Source organism: Loxodonta africana, chromosome 3 (genome assembly GCF_030014295.1).
Source record: "Loxodonta africana isolate mLoxAfr1 chromosome 3, mLoxAfr1.hap2, whole genome shotgun sequence".
In the NCBI taxonomy this organism is placed as follows: domain Eukaryota; kingdom Metazoa; phylum Chordata; class Mammalia; order Proboscidea; family Elephantidae; genus Loxodonta; species Loxodonta africana.
In genome coordinates this window covers 148299291-148315187 of record NC_087344.1, presented here as the reverse complement: position 1 = coordinate 148315187, position 15897 = coordinate 148299291, and the positions used below count along the sequence as shown (strand labels likewise).

The 15897-nt window shown below is 41.2% G+C and overlaps 1 long non-coding RNA gene across 2 annotated transcripts in view; it reads right to left on the bottom strand.

Annotated features, from left to right (window-relative positions):
* Nucleotides 1-12825, bottom strand: part of LOC111752894 (uncharacterized) — a 31457-nt gene extending 18632 nt beyond the window's left edge. The window contains exons 1-3 of one of the 2 annotated variants that reach the window (XR_002787790.2): nt 12526-12825; nt 12092-12186; nt 4061-8689 (exon numbers count right to left, since the gene is read on the bottom strand). This is a non-coding gene — a long non-coding RNA (uncharacterized LOC111752894). The other variant, XR_010321470.1, reaches the window with a different exon arrangement.
* Nucleotides 12826-15897: the final 3072 nt, after the last annotated feature.

Here is a 15897-nt window from a genome sequence, read left to right as displayed (position 1 = left end):
TTCATCATGAGGACACAACCATAATATCTACACACCCAATGACAGGGCTCCCAAATACATAAAACGAACTCTAACAGCGCTGAAAAGAGAAATTGACAGTTCCACAATAATAGCAGGAGACTTCAACATACCACTCTTGGTAAAGGATAGAACACCTAGAAAGAAACTTAACAAAGATACAGAAAATCTAAAGGCCACAATCAACAAAATTGACCTCATAGATGTATATAGAACACTCCACCCAACGGCAGCAAATAATACATTCTTTTCCGACACACATGGAATGTTATCCAAAATAAACCACATTTAGGCCACAAAGCACCCTCGACAAAGTCCAAAACATTGAGATAATACAAAGCATCTTCTCTGATCATGATGCTATAAAAGTAAAAATTAATAACAGGAAGAGCAAGGGAAAAATTTTAAAAAAAGGAAATTATAATACCTTGCTTAAAAACCACTAGGTAATATAAAAAATCAAAGACAGAATCCAAAAATTCCTAGAATCAAATGAGAATGAAAACACATCATACCAAAACCTTTAGAACCTAGCAAAGGCAGTTCTCAGAGGACAATTTACAGCAATAGATGCATGCATCAAAAAAGAAGAAATGGACAAAATCAAAATATTAGCTTTACAACTCAAATACAGAACAGCAAAAGAAGCCCACAGCCGCCAGAAGAAAGGAAATAATAAAGATCAGAGCAGAAAGAAATGAAATAGAGACTAGAAAAACAATAGAAAGAATCAATAAAACCCAAAAGTTGGTTCTTTGAAAGGATCAACAAAATCAACAAACCACTGGTCAAACTGACAAAAGAAAAACAGGAGAGAACACAAATAACCCAAATAAGAAACAAAATGACAGACATTACAACAGACCCAACTGAAATAAAAAGAATCACAACAGAGTATTATGAAAAACTGTACTCCAACAAATCTGGAAACCTAAAGGAAATGGACAAATTTCTAGAAACTCACTACCTCCCTAAACCAAGAAAAGTGAGGTAGAAAATCTGAACAGGTCCATAACAAAGGAAGAGATTAAAAAGGTAAAAACAAAAACAAAAAACTCCCAACAACAAAAAAGTCCTGGCCCAGATGGCTTCACTTGAGAATTCTACCAAACATTCAGAGAAGAGCTCACACCAGTACTATTCAAACTTTTTCAGAACACAGAAAAGGAAGGGATAGTTCCAAATTCATTCTATGAAGCCAGCATAACCCTGATACCAAAACCAGGCAAGATACCACAATATAGATGCGAAGATTCTTAACAAAATTCTGGCCAGTTGAATTCAGCATGACATAAAAAAAATAATGCATCACAACCAAGTGGGATTCATACCAGCTATACAAAGATGGTTCAACATTAGAAAATCAATAAAGGTAATCCACCAAATAAATAAAACAAAAGAAAAGAATCACATGATTATCTCAGTTGACACAGAAAAGGCATTCAATAAAGTCCAACACCCATTCCTGATAAAAACTCTCAATTAAAATAGATATACAGGTGAAATTTCTCAGTGTAATAAAGGGTATCTATACAAAACCAACAGCCAACATCGTTCTTAATGGAGAGAGGCTGAAAACATTCCCTCTGAGAACAGGAGCAGAAGGATGCCCTTTATGCCGCTACTATTTAACATTGTGCTGGAAGTCCTAGTGAGAGCAATAAGGCAAGAAAAATAAATAAAGGGCATCCAAATCGGTAAGGAAGAAGTAAAACTGTACCTATTCACAGATGATATGATACTATACAAAGACTCCACAAAAAACTGCTGAACCTAGTAGAAGGATTCAGCAGAGTTGAAGGATACAAGATAAACATACAAAAATCAGTTGGATTCCTACACACCAATAAAGAGAGCTAAGAAAAGGAAATCAGGAAAGCAATACTGTTTATAATAGCCCCTAAAAAACTTAAAATACTTAGGAATAAACCTAACCAGGGATGTAAAAGACCTATACAAAGAAAACTACAAAAACACTACTGCAAGAAACCAAATGAGACCTACATAAGTGGAAAAAAACATACTATGCTCACGGATACGTAGACTCAACATTGTGAAAATGTCAATTCTACTCAAAGCAATCTACAATACAATGCAATCCCAATCCAAATACCAATAGCAGTCTTCAAAGAGATGGCAAAACGAATCTTTCACTTTATATGGGAAGAGGCCCCAGATAAGTAAAGCAGTATTGAAGAAAATGAATAAAGTAGGAGGAATCGCACTACTTGACCTCAGAACCTACTATACAGCTACAGTAGTCAAACAGCCTGGTACTGGTACAATGACAGACACACTGACCAATGGAACAGAATTGAGAACCCAGATGTAAATCCATCCACCTACAGTCACCTGATCTTCAACAAAGGTCCTAAGTCCATTAAATGAGGAAAAGACAGTCTTTTTAACAAATGATGCTGGCAAAACTGGATGTCTGTCTGCAAAAAAAAAAGAAAAAGAAACAGGACCCATACATCACACCATACACAAAAACCAATTAAAAATAAAACAAAGACCTAAATAGAAAACCAAAAACTATAAAGATCAAAGAAGAAAAAATAGGGTTAACACTAGAGGCCCTAACATACAGCATAAATTGGATACAAACCCTAACTAACAATACACAAACACCAGAAGATAAGCTAGATACCTGGGATCTTCTAAAAATTAAACACTTATGCTCATCGAAAGACTTCACCAAAAGAGTAGAAAGAGAAACTACAGACTGAAAAAAATTTTGGCTATTACAAATCTGACAAAAGTCTAATCTTCTCTAAAATCTATAGGAAAATCCAACACCTCTACAACAAAAAGACAAATAATCCAATTTAAAAAATGGGCAAAGGATATGAACAGACACTTCACCAAAGAAGACATTCAGGCAGCTAACAGACACACGAGGAAATCCTGGTGATCACTAGCCATTAGAAAAATACAAATCTAAACCACAATGAGATACCATCTCACTCTGACATTACTGGTACTAATCAAAAAAAAAAAAAAACAGAAAATACCAATTGCTGGAGAGGTTTCAGGGAGATTGGAACTCTTATGCACTCCTGGTGGGAATGCAAAATGGTAAAAACCATTTTGGAAAACAATATGGTGCTTCCTTAAAAAGCTAGAAATAGAAACACCATATGATTCAGCAATCCCACTACTAGGAATATATCCTAGAGAAATAAGAGCCCTCACTGGAATAGACATATGCACACCCATGTTCATTGCAGCATTATTCACAATAGCAAAAAGATGGAAACAATCTAAATGCCCATCAACAGATGAATGGATAAACAAATTATGGTACATACACATGGGATATTACTCAAAGATAAAATACAATAATGAATCTGTGATACATCTCACAATATGGATGAATCTGCAAGGCATTATGCTGACTGAAATAAGTCAATCACAAAAGGACAAATACTATATGAGACCACTATTATAAAAACTCATGAAAAGGTTTACACACAGAAAGAAACAATCTTTGATGGTTACTAGGGAGAGAAGGAGTGGGGAGGAAAAAACACTAACTAAACAACAGATAAGTGGTAACTTTGGTCAAGGGTAAGACAGTACACAATACTGTGGAAATCAGCACAACCTGACCAAGGCAAGGTCATGGAAGCTTCATAGACACATCCAAACTCCATGAGGGACCACATGACCTGCTGAAGGCTGGGGACCATGGTCTTGGGGGACACCTAGCTCAATTGGCATAACATAGTTTATAAAGAAAATGTTCTACATCCTAATTTGGAGAGTAGTGTCTGGGGTCTTAAAAACTTGTGGGCAGCCATCTAAAATACTCCACTGGTCCCACCCTATGTGGAACAAAGGAGAATGAAGAAAACCAAAGACACAAGGGAAAGATCTGTCCAAAAGACTAGTGGACCACAAGTACCACAGCCTACACCAAGACTGAGTCCACTGTAACTAGATGGTGCCCATCTACCACCCCTGACTGCTCTGACAGGGATCACAACACAGGGTCCCAGAAAGAGCTGGAGAAAAAATGTAGAACAAAAGTCTAACTTACCAAAAAAGACGCCCTACTGGTTTCACAGAGACTGGAGCATCTCCCAGAGTATGGCCCTCGAACAGACACCCTTTTAACTCTGTGCCGAAGTCAATCCTGAAGTTCACCCTTCAGCCAAAGATTAGACAGGCCTATAAAACAAACAATAACAGGAATAGTTCAACCATGCATTTGAGACTAAATGGGCACACCAGCTCAAAGGCAAAGAGGAGAAGGTGAGAAGGGACAGGAAAGCTGGATGAACGGAAATGGGGAACCAGAGGTTGAGGAGAGTGTTGACATAACACGGGTTTGGCAAGCAATGTCACAAAACAATATGTGTATTAATTGTTTAGTGAGAAAATGGTTTGCTCTGTAAACTTTCACCTAAAGCGCAATAAAAAAAATAATACAATAATTAGAAAAAAAGAGGCAAAATTGAAGAAAAGAAAAAAAAAAAAGCAGCCGTGATTCCAAACCCACTAGTAGATATGGTGCAACCAGCCCAGAGAACAGAGGTGTTGTTATCTACTTTATTCTAAATTCTATGTATACATTAATGCTGAGCTTCGGCAGGCCCTAATAATTCATAGTGAACATATGTTTAACTAAAATCATTTAGCTTTGATTCTTTTTACTTGCAATGTGTCAAGCAAGATTTTTTTTTTTACCTTGTACTAGAACAGCTCATTCTAAAAATTGTCTTATTACGGAAAAAACATATATAACTTAACATTTGCCAATCAACATTTTTCACATGTATGATATAGTGACATTGGTTACATTTATCATGTTTTGCAGTCATCCCTACTAACCACTTCCAAATTATTCCACCACCATTAACAGAAAATTAAAAAAAAAAAAAAAAATCAAACCAGTTGCTGTTGAGTCTATTATGACTCATGGTGAGCGCATGTGTGGCAGAGTAGGATTGTGCTTGACTGAGCTTTCAAGGCTGTGACCTTTCAGAAGCAAATTGCCAAGTCTGTCTTCTGAGGTGCCTCTGGGCACATTCAAAGCACCAACCTTTTGGTAAGTAGTCAAGTGCTTAACCACTTTTACCACCCAGGTACTCCTAGGAGAAACTCAGTGCCCCCTAACAGGATGGTTCATTTTTAACTTAGAACTTTATATTTAATCCTCTTAAATATCTATTTGTTGGTTTAGGTATACCCTTCCACCATGAGATATTTTTTTAATTTAAATTCTCCTATCGAACATATTAACTAACCATTCATGCTTTATGACATACATAGACTCAATAAGCACATTGTGGCAAAGGTAGTTGTCATGAAATATTCCACGTACTTCCTTACTTTTCCCAGCCTCCCTTGCAACTGGATTGGGGTCATGTGACTTCCTCTGGCCAATGGCTATGAATGCAGGTGACATCACTTCTGGGTCAATGTATTTAAAAGCCAGTCTTGATTGTGGATCCAAGTGAAATGAAATCCTTGGCAACTTCAATCTTTTCTCCGTTTATCATGACATTGCTTATTGGTCCAGTTGTGAGGGCTTTTGCTTTCTTTATGTTGAGGTGTAATCCATACTGAAGGCCTTTGAACTATGGCGTTTGTGAAGAATATTGAATACACTATGGACTGCCATATGTGTATATATATATATCTTCTGCCTCATGTGGTGATTCTTCCTCATTTGTTCTCTTGCTCTACACTTGTCTAACAAAGCCCATCTTCTTGCCCTTAGAAATTTTATGATTCATTTCACTCTTCTTTTTGTAGACTTTATTCCTTGTTGATTACATACCCCCTCCCACCAATAGTTCAGCATAACCCTTTAAGAGCTCAACAAAGAGCTCTCTTGGCAGTCTCAATAACTCCTTTATTCAGGACCGCTTTCACTTGGGTTATCAGAATTTTCTTTCTGAAAGTCACCTGTCCCTCATGATTGGGTCTTTAGATTATACCTGTGTGTTTCTCTTTTTCATTCTCTGAAATGTTGAAATCTCTTTATCTTAAGAGTACTGAGGGAATGTCAGAAGAAGCCCAGATGCCCTTCCTCAGCAATTTTAGACTTTCAGATTAGAGAGTCCACCCCATTTCTACTACTCCCCAAACAGCTCTTCTACTTGATGAGAATTAGTCCAAAGACAGGGAGTTTTCAGGCTGATTCCAATGTCAATCCACCTCATTTCCCCTGGTTCTGCCTGCCTCAGCAGCTTGCATATGAACCCATTGTTAACCCACTTAAGATTCTCAGACCTGAGACCTAACCTCCAGATATTTTTATTTCTGTAAGTCCAAGATGGGACCTAGGAATCTGATTTTTATCAAGCACTAGAGACCATTCTGAGGCAGGAAACTGGAGGATTTAACTGACATAGTATAATACAGTCTCCCTCCAGGCCCCTCCAGGCCCCTGAGCATAATGTCTGAGAACATATGGACCCATTTCTGTTCCCAGTTTCAGCCAGGACCAGTGCCCCCAGTGGCAACCAGTGGGCTCCTGTGCAGCCTGGTGGCCAGCTTTTCCCAGGACCAGGTCTAGGCTGGGGGCCTGCTATTCTCTCCTGCTCTTCATAGTCCCTTTCCTGAAAAGAATCCTGGCCCTAGACCCCAGGCCAGTGCCTGGGACACTGATCTCTGAGGACAGAACTTCCAAATGACTGCCCACTCACCTGCTTCTTCAGCACCTTCCACTCTTGATTTCCCACGATGGTGCTCTGGCCTCTTCTTTGGGACTCTGCTACCCTCCATGGGAAATACTTACAGTGACTCTTACCTGAATTATGAAGGGGTTTCCCATGCCCTCCAGACATTGGTTGTACCACTGGAATTGTATCTTCATAACCAGGCTCAGCAACTATTGGGGGTCCACAATGTGCTAGGCTTTGTACTAAGTGCTGGGTATGTGGCAATGAATAAGACGTATCCCTCCTGGCTTTCACATTAGGCTTATCATCTAGGGAGGGACACAGAAAAATACACAGGGATTTTATCCTACACTTATCTATGAGTACAGGGCTCTAGGGAGCATAGAGGCAGAGCACCTTACCCAGAGTCTGGAGGAGTGGGAGATAGGGAAAGTAGCAGAGATGTCCTCTGGGACAGACTTTCATTTAAAATTGAGAACAAAAGAAAGTGATGAGAGCTTTGGACAAGCTAGAGTCTTCCCCAGAATTTTCATCAATCCTCTCATCCCACCCCCAAGCAATATGATATTAAAAACCAATCTTTATTCAACCTTTGCTACGTTCCAAGCACTGTTCTAAGCACTTAACATTAATGAACTCGTTTAATCATCACAAAAACCCTGTGAGGTAGGTACTAATGTTATTCTAGGTTCATACATGGGGAAACTGAGGTGGTGCAGAGCATAGACAGGGTTCCGCAAAGAGGGAGAGTGGCAGCTCTGTACTCCAAGGCGACAGAGGCAAGAAGGGTTTTGTAGGCAGCATTCTGTAGACGGAGCCTTTGTGAAAGGGTAAATCCCCACCCCCACTCCTCCCCACCCACCTCCCCAGTAAGCCTGAAGGTGTTAAACAACCAAACCCATATCTGGCAGCCACAAGGCGGGGTGTTTGTCATTGCAGAACAGGAAATATCAATGGTTTCTGTGCAGAGGGGAAAACCATTTCAGGTTGTACTCAACCTGGAAGCTTCTCGCTTCCTACCAAAAAGCCAGTGGCTGTCTTAGTCGTCTAGTGCTGCTGTAATACAAATACCACAAATGGGTAGCTTTAACGAACAGAAATTTATTTTCTCACAGTTCTGGAGGCTAAAAGTCCAAATCAGGGTCTCAGCCCTGTCAATTCCTTCCTTGTTGGTAGCCCCGGTGTTCCTTTGCTCCTTAATCTGTAGACGAGAAGAGCTTGGTGTCTGTCTTCCCCGATATGTGTGCCTGTGTCCATTCTGGTCTTTTTACAACTCAGAAGCAATTAGGTTTAGTATTTCCCCTACTACCACCCTCATTAACATAACAAAAGAAAATCCCTGTTTCCACATACAATTACATCCACAAGTACCAGGGCCAGGAATTCAGCACATATCTTGGGGGGATGAAACAATTCAATCAATACAGGCTCTCCATCCCTGCACCCTAAAGAAACAGAGTCCACAAAGATCTCAGTGGGAGATGTAGTCCCTGAATAGGAGCTGTGGCCAGTTTCTGCCACCAGCAAGTACTGAAAGAAATGAACTCTCCCAAGTACAAGGAACTGAAAACTCTCAGCAATTAGCAGAGAGGTCTGGGACAAGGCAGGGCAGAGTGGTCTAATTAGAAAATTCTGTGCATACAGAAGAGATTTTCCCTTCCTCTGGCAAGTCTGGGGAGTTTGGCCTACTAGGAGAGGATTGTTTGGGGCAGAAACAGTGGTAGAGAAGGAGGATAACCGTGTTTTCCCTTGGTGATGGGAGTGAACACAGCAAAGAACAGACAGTGGATGCCATAGTCCCGTGGGTTTTGTAGTGGCTGTAGCCCTGAGCCCGGCCCAATAGCTTTCTGTAATGTCCAAGCAAAGCAAGCTGTGTGTTCTCAAGTCCTAGGAGAGACTACACCTGATAGGTCAGCTCAGCAATCTTCCAGCGTTTTCTTTGGGTACCAGCCCTTCGGTCCTGCACATGCCTCTCACGGGGGGTGAGCTTGTGGGGTGCAACAAACCCCAATGACCACATCAGCTCCAGTTTGCATCTAGAAGGAATGTTTAGAATGTAACATGGCAGGGAATATGTGGGAGGATGGGTGAACAATATAGAATAAGGATAATGAGGCAGGGGTGGAAGGCTGAGGAGGAGATCTTCTTTGAGCTAGGATAAAGTCATTTCCTTAGACACACCAAAGGGTGTCACTAATTCTCTAATTAAATATGAAGGGACTGGACGTTATAGCACACTGGATGCTACTGCAAGTTCATTGTGTATATACTGTTAAAAAAAAGTTGCCATCAAGTTAACTCCAACTCACGGCAACCCCACGTGTGTCAAATTAGAACTGTGCTCTGTAGGGCTTTCAACAGCTGGTTTTTCTGAAGTCGATTGCCAGGCCTTTCTTCCAAAGTATCTCTGGGTGGACTCGAACTTCCAACCTTTTGGTTAGCAGCCAAGTGTGTTAACCATTTATACCACCTAGGTACTCTATACATACCGTAGTTTACTGTTAACTGGATAGACTTCTTATTCCACAATGAGTCCCTCATTCACAATTAAATCTTTGGGTATCTATATAAAATCCAGAGTTAAAGAACTCCTTAAAGTATCTAGGGGTGCACAAAACTGTCATCTGTAGTCAAAACTCCAATACTCTGAGGACAAATTCTAGATGAGTAGTTCCTCTTATCAAATGCTACCTTAATAATGCTTGCAGGTATATGGAGCCCTGGTGGTGCAGTGATTAAGAGCTTGGCTGCCAACCAAAAGGTCAGCAATTCGAATCCACCAGCCACTCCTTAGAAACCCTGTGGGGCAGCTCTACTCTGCCCTATAGGATCACTATGAGTCGGAATCGACTTGACGGCAATGGGCTTTTGTTTTCGTCTTTTTATCTGGATATAACACTTATCACAGTAGAAAATATAAACTGAAGTAAATGGGATTGGCACAAATAACTGAGACTGGCCAAGGGAGAATTCAAAGATTCTTTGAACTAGTTTGAGGTTGACCTTTGGGTAAGAACCAGAGGGGAGCTGGGTTCACCTCATCTGGTGTTAACTGAAATGAAGGGTAACATGCCAAATATCTGGGTCATAGACTAAAAACAAGACAGCAGATTGGAGAACCAAAGGGTGTGACTAGAAGGAAGTGGTGACACTGAATAAAAGGATGTAAACAGGAGGATCTGATGCTGTGGGTAAGACATATGAAGAGAGCACAGAAGAGGAGACTGAAGGGCAGTGAAGGTAACTTTAAAGGGTTTCAACAAAACCATCCTTTACTGCACTGCCACCACCAGGATCCAACACACTTTCTCCCCGCCCTCAGAACAACTGCTGATGGTACTGGTGAGAGGTGTATTTTCTATAATTCCTCAAGTCCATTAAATGTTTCTTCTTTGGCAAAGTACAGGTGAGGACAGACTTTAGAGAAGTAAATATTTAGTTCTCATAGACTCAAGGAGTACAACGTACTTCTCTTAAGAGATCTTAAAGTATGAATCCCCAAAAGCTACAGTGTGACCTGAGGGAGCCAATTTAAAACAATAAATCTCCTCAGATTCTAGGATGGGACAATGCTTAATAGAGGATAAATTTGCACCAGCCACAGTTGTCCAACTTTTCCCAACAGAGTTTCTTCCCTGTAGACAGAAAGGAGGTTGTATTGCCTGAAAGTAAAAATATATCCCAGTCCAGAAGTGCCTTTTACAAGATAAGATTTTAGAGTTGTTTTGGCTAAAACTTCTTCCCCAAAAATTCTGCTTCAAGAGGAAAAAATTTATTTTTTTAAAACTGATCCATACTTGATTTCCTATCAAAACCTCAGCAAGTTTAGTTTTAGACATAGATGAGTTTAGTCTAAAATTTATATGAAAAGAGAAAGGCTATAGAATACACACACAAAAAAAAAAAATTGGAAAAAGAAGAATAAAGTGGGAGGAACAACTCTTTCCAATATTAAGCCCTAGGATGTAGCTGTCATAATCAAGTCATTGAGGTTCCGGTAGAGGGAGAGACACAGAGATCAATGGAACGGAAGAAGGAATCCAGAAACAGAGAGAAAGCAATCCAATGGAGGAAGAATTATGGAATTATAAAAGCAACTTGACACCCATCAGCAAAACAACCAATCTCAATCTAAACCTCATACCTTATATACAAAGATTAACTCAAAATGACTCATGGAGTTCAATCTTCTGGAAAAGAACATAGGAGGAAATCTTTGGGACTTAAGACTAGGCAGAGTTCTTAGACCTGACATCAAAAACATGATCTCATAAGAAGAAAAATTAAAATATTGGACCTCATCAAAATTAGAAAGACCATGTTAAAAAGATGAAAAGACAGTTGCAAACTGGAAAAAGTACTTGCGAATCACATAGCTGACAAAAAATCTTGTATCTAGAAGATGTAAAGAACTCCAAAAATTCAATGGCAGGGGAAAAAAAAGTCTAAAAGCATCCTCCAGCACCCTGTTTCACAATATGTATTCTGTGAACCACCAGAATTAGAATCTTCCAGAGCAGGGTGAAGGCAGACTTGGAGAGGGCTTGTTAAAAAGCAAATTCCTGTGCCTCCCTCCAGAAATTCTGATTCGATAGATTTGGGTTAGGCCTGAGAAATCTGCACTTAAAACAAGATCCTCAGAGATTTTTTTTTTCTCACTAAAGTTTAAGAACTCCCACTGCTGTTCAATCACTAAACTATAAAGAAGAGCAGCAGTAAAAAGAAAACCAGGACCTGGCCTAAAGGGGCGAATGAAGGATTTGCCCAACCCCCGCCAAAAAAAAAAAAAAAAAATCAAACCGGTTGCCATCAACTGGATTCTGATTCGCAGCAACCTCCCGGGTTCCAGAGTAGAGCTGCTCCATAGGGTTTTCAAGGGCCAAGATTTTGGAAGCAGATCACTAGGCCTTTCTTCCGAGGCACCTCTGGCTAGACTCAAACCATCGACCTTTTGTTCAGCAGCTAAGCACTGAACCATTTGCACCACCCAGGGACTCCAAATGAAGGGCCAGGGATATTGAAAGGCTCTCAACAAATCAGAAGTGTCATAAGCAACAACTTCTAAGAAAAAGTGACAACTCTCTAGACTTACTTGGATATGAACAAAATGATGAAGTACCCACACACACACTCAGGAATACAACTCTAAGGAGAATTTACTAGGTAATGTGAGATTTAAAAAAAATTAATTCATAGCCAAGTTACCTAAAGTGAATTCTAAAACAATCAATGAAGGAGGCGAGCTCCTTCCTCAATTTTCACAAGAATATACTCATTTATTTTCCATTTATACTTGTCCTTACAGCTCACACACTCACCCATACACACCCTCACACACACTTGCACACACTCATGCATGTACACACACATGTACTCCCACACTCCTACAGACACATGCGTGCACACACACTCATACAGCTGTGCATGCGCACACACACCTGCTCCAGCAGAAACGAGCTGCGGTTTGACTGCAAGGTCTTCTTCGGCAGGCTGACTAAGGGCCTCTAGGGTAACTCCTGTTTCAATTTCAAGCCTGGGTTAGGGAGAGAAACAAAAATAACCGCTGGTCAATTGAATGGCCCACAACAAACCAGAGAAACAATCTTTGGAATCTCTGGAACCTCAGTTCCCTTCGTGCCAGCTAACAGCGCTGTTAGCATTCATTGCAGGCAGCTGTTTCCTCCTCTCCACCCGCCGCCTGCAAGCTGTAATTCACTTCTACATCTTAGGCCCTGTTTCCAGCCATTGTCAATCGACTAGGAGACCTTCCAAGTTTCCGTTTCAATGGAGATCAACTGTTCTAAATCCAAGCTCCCGTTAAGCCTTCCGGGGACTACCCTGATTTGGATTTTAAACAGCAGCGCTGCCCTACCTGCAAGTGTGAAGCAGCCTGGGCTCGAAATGCGGTGGAGAAGCCCTCTAGTGGTCGGGGATGATAGCACAGGCTTTGAGGGCTCGGACTCTGCAGGGACCCGTTTGCTCCTCCAGAAGGCACAAGAAGGAAACGGAAATAATAAAATCTTCAGAGCTAAATAAAATCTTTAACTACTCCCTTTCCATGACCCGCATATCCTTCTAGTCACCAAGTCCTATCAATTCTCCCTTCCTAACAACTCTCCGTTGCCCTACCCTAGTTCTGGTCTTGTCACCTCATTTTTACCATAACCAAACCAGATTTCTACTAGTGGTGGCCCTATGTGTGCTCAGTAGAACTGTTCCAATAGGGTTTCCAATGACTGTGGCCTTTCAGAAGCAGATCGACAAGCCTTTCTTCTGCAGAGCCTGGGGGCGGGGGGGCGGGGCGGGATTCACAGCCAACCTTTACGGTTAGGAGTTGAGGGCTTAATCATTTGCACCAGCCAGGGACTTCCATTTCGTGCTTCAGTATGCTGAAATCGTCTGGCTCCTGGTTTCTCTGTGTCCAATTCTTCTGTATCTAATTCATTATGGACCTTGCTGCCAAATTCGCCTTCCAAATACAATTTTTTTTTTATGTTCTCTATTTAAGAATCTCCTCAGCTTCCCCATTGTCTATTGCACTGATTTTCAAAAGGCAAGAAATCCTTCCTTGAGAGACATATCACTGTCCCAGGGCACAGAAAGCAGTATTTCTAATCACACATGCTGAAGACTTGATGGCTGCCACCCCACCCCCCCCATTGTACTCATACTGAACTACTGTTACTTAGCAAGTTGGCCTATTCCTCGAAGGTAGAGAAATGGGGAAAAGATGGAGAGCCACTAGTCCCCAGGTTTAAATACAAACATCTTGACTCTCCACAATCTAGCTTTGAATTTCCTTTCTGCTTTAATGCTACAATATAATGTTACAGTGCAGTGACTTGCTTTTCTATGGACATTCTAGCCATGGCCGTGTAACTTGCATGAAATGATTGGCTGCGCCACAATCGGGCAAGGGGTTGGTAAATTTACTATGCAAATAGTGGCTTGAAAATCCACCCAGTAGGACTGGGTCTCTTGCAGTGCAGCTAAGGGATCCGTCGGTTTTACCATCCTGATAGGCTTATGTAAGGGCCAATCCCACAGAGGTTGGGGGCGGGGAGGTGGGAAGACCTCACTACTACAAGAAGAATCTGGTGCACAGCACATCCTTTGGACCCGGGGTGAGAGCCTCCTAGACCGAGAAGGGAGAGCTGTAACACCGAAGGCAGAGAGACAGTGGGTCACCAAAAGAGAGTCAGACACCTCTGTGCAGGAGGTTTGCCTGATGTTGAAGAACTGTAACACTTGCCTGGGCAACATACCTCTCTCCCTGGGAGTGTAGCAGGAGCTGCACAGGCCATTGGGCAGTGTGGCAGCAAGGCAGAGAACCATGAGGGCCTTGATAGCATGATGGGAGCCAGAGGCTCGTGAGATCTTCTGCCAGCAAGGAAAGGTCCAGCGAAGCCCATAGGCAGAGCAAGCACCTTAGGAGCCATGGAGGACCCCTGGGTAGCATGGTGGTAGCCGGAGACAGCAGTGACATGAAGACAGCATCTTACCTGAACCACAGCAATCCAGCCCAGCAACATAAGAATGGAGCTGGGTAATTTGAGGAAACGTAAGCATTTCCCCTTTGAGAATATGTTATTGTTTACTGCTTGCTTTCTATAAATAATAATAGCTTTCATTTTGCTAACGTTGTGTAAGTGTCTCGTGTGTCCAGCTTGATCATAGATGAATGTAGCAACTATGTAATGGTTGATGCCAGTGGGTATACATGCCTCATTCTTAGCAGCCTTAAGCTAGCTGGAAGTTTGAGGCACAGCCTGTCTGTATGTGGAATGCCGATAGACAGACAAATCATATAAATACAGAGAATAAAGACTAGAATCAGACTGGGTTGAAATCTCAGGTCCATAACCGTACAAAAGGTTATAAATTCTTATTTCTTTATAAGTTTGTTACAGGAATTAAATGAAGTAGCCCATGTGTCAGATTGGTTTTAGGTATATGTCAGATTTAGCGCAGTGTTTGCCACCTAGTGGCAAAGATGTGACAATCGGCTTCCATAAAGATTATAGCCAAGAAAACCCTAGCTGGTCACTGTGGGTTGGAACCAACTTGATGGCACCCAACAACAACCAATTCCTAGCACGGACTATTTGCTAAATAAACTGTATGTAAGTACTCATATATGTTTTCAATTTATGTTAGTTTAATATTTGATACACACCCAAAAATTCCAGTTGCCTGCACTACTATTTGCCTTGCAATAGCCAGTCCCTTTTTCCTCTTTGCTAGAAGAATCATATTTGTTCAGAACAGCTGTATGCCCAGCCCTGAAGGAGGAAACATGACTAATCTAAGCCAATCATGGAACTACCATGCTCCTTTGCTAGACATCCACTTTCCCAATCCCCTTTGCAGCTATGGGTGTCCATGTGACCAGATGTGGCTAATGAGACCTAACGAGGAAGATGGGTAAGGAATTTTTAGAAAAGATTTCTCCTTCCTGTTAAAAGGAGAGAGGCATATACACTATCTAGCTGTGCCCCTGTTTCCTGCCTTTGGACGAATGATGTTTGAAGCTGTGGCAGCCATCTTTTGACTATAAAATCATGGAAATGATGACCCAGTGTCCTAAGACAGCAGAATTATTGAATCACCTACTTTCAGACTTTTTGTTCTAGGAAGTAATAAGTATCTTAATTATTTAAACCACCATTACTTGAGAATTCTGTTGCTTGCAGCTGACATCATTCCTAATTGTGATTGTTCACTTACAGAATATAACTGTACAAAGGAGAATCCCTAAACTAATAATTAAAGCATCTTACCAAGCTCTCTTTAATTCTCCCAATGTTTAAGCACAACATATCTTTTCATGGTCCTTCCACAAGCCTCCTCCTTGCTGGCTGTTATAGATAGAATTGTGTCCCCCTAAAATATGTGTAAACTTGGCTGGGCCATGATTCCCAGTATTGTGTGGTTATCCTCCATTTTGAGATCTGATGTAATTTTCTTATGTGTTGTAAATCCAAACCTCCATGATGTTAATGAGGCAGCATTAGAGGCAGTTATGTTAATGAGGCAGGATCTATAGGATTAGGGTGTATCTTGAGTCAATCTCTTTTGAGATATGAAAGAGAGAAGCAAGCAGTGAGGAGAAGGACCTCATTACCACCAAGCAAGAAGAGTGAGGAGCAAAGCACATCCTTTGGACCCAGGGTCCCTGCACACAGAAGCTCCTAGACCAGGAGAAGATCAATGACAAGGACCTTCCCCCAGAGCCCACAGAGAG